Consider the following 7094-nt stretch of genomic DNA (forward strand, 5'->3'; position numbering starts at 1 on the left):
CAGCACAGGGAACTATATTCAATATCCTGTGATAAATCATAATGGAAAATAGGGTGAGAAAGAATATACATGTATAACTAAACCAGTCTGCGGTCAATGAAAAATTAACACATCATTGTAAACCAACTATACCTCAATAAAATAAATTTTTAAAAATTAGTTTTAAAAACATAAATAATAAAAACAAAGCTTATACATTCTTCAAACTCTTCACCTTCTTTTACTATTATTATTATTTACTATTATGGTGTCTGTTTGGTGTGCCACGGCACCTTTTCCAAAATCTATGTTCAGTGATGTCTACTGGTAGCTTGAAATGGGCCATGGCAGAAGTATTTATACCATGGAAATTGGAAAATGCTACAGACAGGGCTTGTTTTTGTGACTGTGTACATTTAAGAAATTAATGGAGAAAATGTTAGTAATGGATATCAAACTTTAAAGTGCATCCTGTCTGTAGCCATTACATTGTAAGCAGCATCAAAAAAAAAAAAAAAATCGAGGAAATAGTCCTCCAGTATTCAGAAACTATTTTCAATTCCATAAAGAAATCACATCACTGATAAATGAGTAAAGTTCTAACATAAGTCTTCATTGTTCTACTCTCATGTCTTTAACAAAAAGGAAAATAACGACGATCATTTATGTTGGGTTTGTCAGTTGCAACCATAGGTTGGCTAGGATATAAGAGTTGTGGAAAAATCAACAAAAGCATTCTGTGAGAATTAATTGACTGTATGGAATTTACAGTAAAGATTAATGCATATTTTATTATTTTAAAATTGCATGTTTCTTTTAATTTTCTTCCAGAAACATCTTAATAAAAATTGACCATTTTCAAGAAACACCTACTGCATGCCCACCAATAAAAGGCAATCATAACAAAGTAGAAAATTCACCATATGGCTATGATTTAAAGAAAAAAAAAAAAACTAGCATACACTCAAGCACATCAGCAAAGTCCAATATTAAAGTCACATTGTTTCTTATGGGCTAGGATTCAGAATAAACACTGAAATAAAACCTTATTCAAACACTGAACTATTCAGGTCAAAGGACCTCTACAGAAGTATCTGTCCTCAAAAGCATTCCAGTTTGAGACATGATTTCAGAATCAGTTCAGTTCATTTGCTCAGTTGTGTCCAACTCTTTGCGACCCCATGGACTACAGCACACCAGGCCTCCCTGTCTATCACCAACTCCTGGAGTTTATCCAAACTCATCTCCATTGAGTCGGTGATGCCATCCAACCATGTCATCTCTCTTGTCCCCTTCTCCTCCCGCCTTCAATCCTTCCCAATGTCAGGGTCTTTTCTGATGAGTCAGTTCTTCGCATCAGGTGGTCAAAGTGTTGGGAGTTTCAGCTTCAACATCAGTCCTTCCAATGAACATTCAGGACTGATCTCCTTTAAGATGGACTGGTTGGATCTCCTTGCAGTCCAAGGGACTCTCAAGAGTCTTTTCCAACACCACAGTTCAAAAGCATCAATTAAAAAAAAAATTTTTAAAAAAAAGCATCAATTCTTCGGTGCTCAGCTTTCTTTACAGTCCAACTCTCACATGCATACATGACTACTGGAAAAACCATAGCGTTGACTAGATGGACCTTTGTTGGCAAAGTAATGTCTCTGCTTTTTAATATGCCATCTAGGCTTTCAGAATAAGGCATAACAAAAGATCATAAGACATTCAGGGTACAAGAGGGATTCTATAATTCTCAACATACTCTGAACCTGATAGTACAAATCTAACTTTTTAAAAAATTGTATGTTATACATCCTTTATATCAGTAAAATGTAAACATATATGTGCATATGTGTATATATATATACACACACACATAGAGTCCCTGGAATTCTTCAGGTCAGAATACTGGAAGGGGTAGCCGTTCCCTTCTCCAGGGGATCTTCCCAACCCAGGGATTGAACCCAGGTCTCCCACATTGCAGGTAGATTCTTTACCAGCTGAGCCACCAGGGAAGCCCTTCCTGCATTCTTTTCATCAGCAAAATGTACAGTAAACATATATGTGCATATGTATATATAGCTATATATGTGGGTACATGTACACACATACACATATACATACAATTGTTTTCCCCCAGATATTGTTCAACCTCCTCACTACATCAGAAGCAGAGCGGTCTCATTACCAAGGAAATGAGGTATGGATTTAAGATAGTAAAGGCCTTTGATGCCAAGGGGCTGGAAGAGGCACTGAATCAGCCAAGGATGAGAGAATGACGAGGGGTGGGCTTTCAAGGCCCAAGGAATTCCTTGCGCTGAGTAATGGGGAGGGCGACAGAGGACAGCAGCGATGAGCGGCAGTGGTTCTAACAGCCTGACTGTCTCAGCTGGTATTACCCAAGGACAGAACACAAATCTAGATGTGGCCGTGGAGGGCCGACCCCTCTTCTCCCAGTGACCTTTGTAGTACACAGGTCATGGGAGAATGAGTATCTTCTGTTTTTCGAGGTTGCAGAGAAAACAGTTGTCCTCAGGGGACAACTTGATTTCAGTTAAAAACAGCTTCACTTATTGAAAGCAAGGGGAGTGTAGCACAGTGATATGATCAGGGTTTCTGAGTTAGACATTTCAAGTTAGAATTCTAGCGCTGCCACTGACTAAATGTGTGATACTGGGCAAGGTACCGACCCTTTCTAAGCTTCCATGTCCTCCCTGTAAAATGAAAGTAATGTGATCTACCACTCAAAACATAACACGTTTAAAATACTGAGCGTAATGCCGGGCACATGGTAAACTTTCAATAAATTGTAAATAATACTTTGGCTATATAACTAAGAATGGAAGACACATAATTACATAAATACACTTATATTAATACATGAAGGTAAGGAGGTGAAATGAAAGAAATACCTCATAATGGTTCTCCCTGGATGGTGGGACAATTAGGGTTTTTTTTTTTAACTTTACATCCTCTGTATTTCCCAAAGTTTCTACAGTAAGATGATTTTGACTTTGATTCTGAAAAAAAAAAATTTCTAAAGCAAGGAGTGTGCATAAGAAAAATCTTCATAAAAAAAAAGAAAAGGAAAGAAAAATCGATCAGTGTTGTCTCAGGGCATGAGAAAATAAGTCTTCCACAGGACACACAGGCCTAACATCTGGGCAAATTATTGCAAAGGGCAGAAAAAACACTTGAGGGTTTAGCATTTCCTAGTCATTCTTTCCCACCTCTAAAAAAATTGATAAGCTCAAAGGCTATCTCCTCTTCTCTATTTTCTGTCTCATCCTTTGATTTTTAGATTTCAAGAGGACTTGCAGTGATGAATAAAGGTGTCATAAATTAATCTAAACATGATTCAAATCTCTAATTTATCTATTCATTAAAAGTTTACCTGTTATCAATCTTAGGGTTCCAGGTGTTAATGGCAACTCTAAGCAAAAGTCAAATATAATCATTTACATAAAAGCATTAGAAGATGATTAATTGGTATTTTTGTGCAGCTGTGATCTATTCTGCACTTCTACAGGTGAAAAAAAATATTTCACTAAAAACATTTACCTATGCTAATCCTCATGAAATTGCAGAACGTCCTCCAGGTTTCCATGTACTCGGTTACATTTATAGTATTTTCATTACTGGAATCACATTTCATATTTCCGGAATTCAAAAGGCATTGCAATTACACACCCTTGAAAATTAGGCTGATTTCCACATCATTCCTTGTATATTTATGTATTCTGTTCCAACAGGAAGATAGAGATTAAATCTACTTGTGTTAACAAATTTCTGTTTGTGTGTCTTAGCACGATTTGGGTAATACATTCCCATTTCAAGGGGCCTAAACTTGCAGTGTCCTAAAAAAAATAAGTCACAGGGTTTAGGTAGAGAAGTATTTTCAGAAAAGTGATTTATCTGTGCTGAATAAAAGCTGTAGCATGGCCAGCTCAGATCCAGTTACAACTGCTAAAGCATGTCCAGGCTGGTTATCTAATGCTTCTGCAAGAATTTAGGCCACGCATTAATGCACTGAAGATAAAATCAATTTGAAAATTTCTTAAATCAAATACCAATCCTGAAGTAATACTCTCTGTGCAGGAGAACCAGCCAACAGTAATAGGAAGCCAATTATAAATTATAAACCACTCTGCTCAAATGTCCTGGTTTGTTACTGGTAGGGCCCATTACACACAATTTGCACAAGTTAAATCCACTGACTAGACAGAACTGCTGTTCACACAGACACTTGCACTCCTCTCTGCCTCACTCCCCACACTTAATATAAAAATGCAGCCCAATTAATAGGGGTTCACTAAGTGAGAAAACCCACAGCAATGCGATCATGAACATCCCATTCTACTACAGCAGTACAATCAAGCATTTAGCAAGGAGCGGAAGCCTAGGAAGGTTAAATGATAATGCCTGTGAAATTCTGAAGCCAGTTATACTCAGCAGATACTGGCTAGTGTCATCCTCTTGTTGCTGTCTTCCTGACTGCCTCAACCCCAAAGCAGCAAAGGAAACGGAGGCCCCAACACTGAAAACACCTCTCCTGGCCTACTATAAGCCATCATCAACCTCGTTGCTGTTCAGTCACTCAGTCGTGTCTGACTCTCTGCGACCCCATAGATTGCAGCATGTCAGGTTTCCCTTGTCCTTCACCATCTCCTGGAGTTAGCGCAAACTCATGTCTGTTGAGTCAGTGATGCCACCCAACAATCTCATCCTCTGTCATCCCCTTCTCCTCCTGCCTTCAGTCTTTCCCAGGATCAGGATTCCTTCCAACGAGTCAGCTCTTTGCATCAGATAACCAAAGTATTGGAGCTTTAGCTTCAACACCAGTCGTTCCAATCAACTTTTAGGATTGATTTCCTTTAGGATTGACTTGGTTTGATCTCCTTGCAGTCCAAGGGACTCTCAAGAGTCTTCCCCAGCATCACAGTTCAAAAGCATCAATTCTTCAGTGCTCAGCTTTCTTTATGATCCAACTCTCACATCCATACACGACTACTGGGACAACCATAGCTTTGACTAGACGGACTTTTGTCAGCAAAGTAATATCTCTGCTTTTTAATATGCTGTCTAGGTTTATCATAGCTTTTCTTCCAAGGAGCATCTTTTAATTTTGTGGCTGAAGTCACCATCTGCAGTGATCTTGGAGCCTAAGAAAATAGTCTGTCACTGTTTCCATTGTTTCCCCATCTATTTGCCATGAAGTGATGGGGCTGGATGCCATGATCATAGTTTTCTGAATGTTGAGTTTTAAGCCAGCTTTTCCACTCTCCTCTTTCACTTTCTTCAAGAGGCTCTTTAGTTCCTCTTCGCTTTCTGCCACAAGGGTGGTGTCATCCGCGTATCTGAGGTTATTGGTATTTCTCCCAACAATCTTGATTCCAGCTTGTGTTTCATCCAGCCCAGCATTTCTCATGATGTACTCTGCATGTAAGTTAAATAAGCAAGGTGACAATGTACAGCCTTGCCATACTCCTTTTCCAATTTTGAACCAGTCAGTTGTTCCATGCCCGGTTCTAACTGTTGCTTCTCGACATACACACAGGTTTCTCAGCAGGCAGGTAAGGTGGCCTGGTAGTCCCATCTAAGAATTTTCCAGTTTGTTGTGATCCAGTCAAAGGCTTTAGTGTAGTCAATGAAGCAGAAAGCCTACCACCCATAAACGGTCTCAGCTTCTACTCTCTCCACACGTCATTCATTCAGCTGTTTTTGCATGCATAGTATTGCAGCAACTGACTTTCCTAAGAAGTATGGCCTCTAATTTAAGGACTTCTTTTTTTATATAATTTTATGGCTGTGCTGGGTCTTTGATGCTGTGTGGGTTTTTCTCTAGTTGTAATGAGTGGCGTTTACTGTCCAGATGCTGTGCACGGGCTTCTCATTTCAGTGCCTTCTCTTGTTGTGGAGCACGGGATCTAGGGTGCACAGGCTTCGCGAGTTGTGGCACATGGGCTCAATAGTTGCACCTCTTTGGCTCCAGAGCGTAGGCTCACTAGTTTTAGCACACAAGCTTAGTTGCTCCACAGTACTTGGGACCTTCCCAGACTAGGGATCAAACCCTTGTCTCGGGCATTGGCAGGTGGATTCTTTACCACTGAGCTACTAGGGAAATCCTAATATAAACATTTCTTGAATAAGCTTTTTGAGCACAGATCTGACTATGTAATTGCTGTGTTTACCAACCTTCAAAGACTCCTCATTATCCAGAGATTCCCAACTTAAGACTGATTCAGAATGACCTTAGTGATGCCTGGACATGGACATTTTTAATAAACCATATAGTTGAATCTGATGTTTCCTCCTGATTAAAAAATAGACTTTCAAGTTTCTTGCTGTGATATGCAATACCCTCTACAATATGACCCCTCCTCCTCAAATTTCCAGCCTCCTCAAATCCACACAATTTGGTCTATGCCTGAATTTCACCATTACTCCTTGCTGGACTTCGACCATACCACCGATTTCCTGAACATACAAGTTGTGTTTTAAGTTGAAACAGTTACACTGCTTGTAAAGTACTTCCACTGCCTTCACACAGCATCTGCACAAAGTAGGCTCCCTGACCCTCCCATCTAACTCCACACATAACCCCATCGATAACCCCTTTTACTTTCTTCGTATCTTCATAGTTACTAACCACTATCTGAAAGTGTTGGAGAAAGAAATGGCAACCCACTCCAGTACTTGCCTGGAGAATCTCATGGACAGAGGAGCCTGGTGGGCTACAGTCCATGGGGTCACAGAGTTGGACACAACTGAGCGACTTCACACTCACACACACACATCTAAAAGCGTATTACTTATCTTTGTATTTATTCTCTATCTTCACTAGAATTTAAACCCTGTAAGGGTGTTTATTTGCCACCGTGCTTAGAATAGTATAAGTGTGTGAAAGGTGCTCAAGTACTTATAGTAAGTTATCACTCCTCCTACCGGTGCTGTAGTCACAGCACTTTAACATGCTATTTGTATAACCCCTTCAAGCAAGGCTCTACTATTAAGAAACTACTCAAACTACTCCCGACAAGGATGTGACAGTAGGAGTCTGTGAAATTTGTTTCCATTTTCTAAGTTAAAAAAAAAAAAAAAGTCTTAAGTTGAGAGTGAAGAGTTAGAAA

This window comes from Muntiacus reevesi, chromosome 3, assembly GCF_963930625.1.
Source record: "Muntiacus reevesi chromosome 3, mMunRee1.1, whole genome shotgun sequence".
In the NCBI taxonomy this organism is placed as follows: Eukaryota; Metazoa; Chordata; class Mammalia; order Artiodactyla; family Cervidae; genus Muntiacus; species Muntiacus reevesi.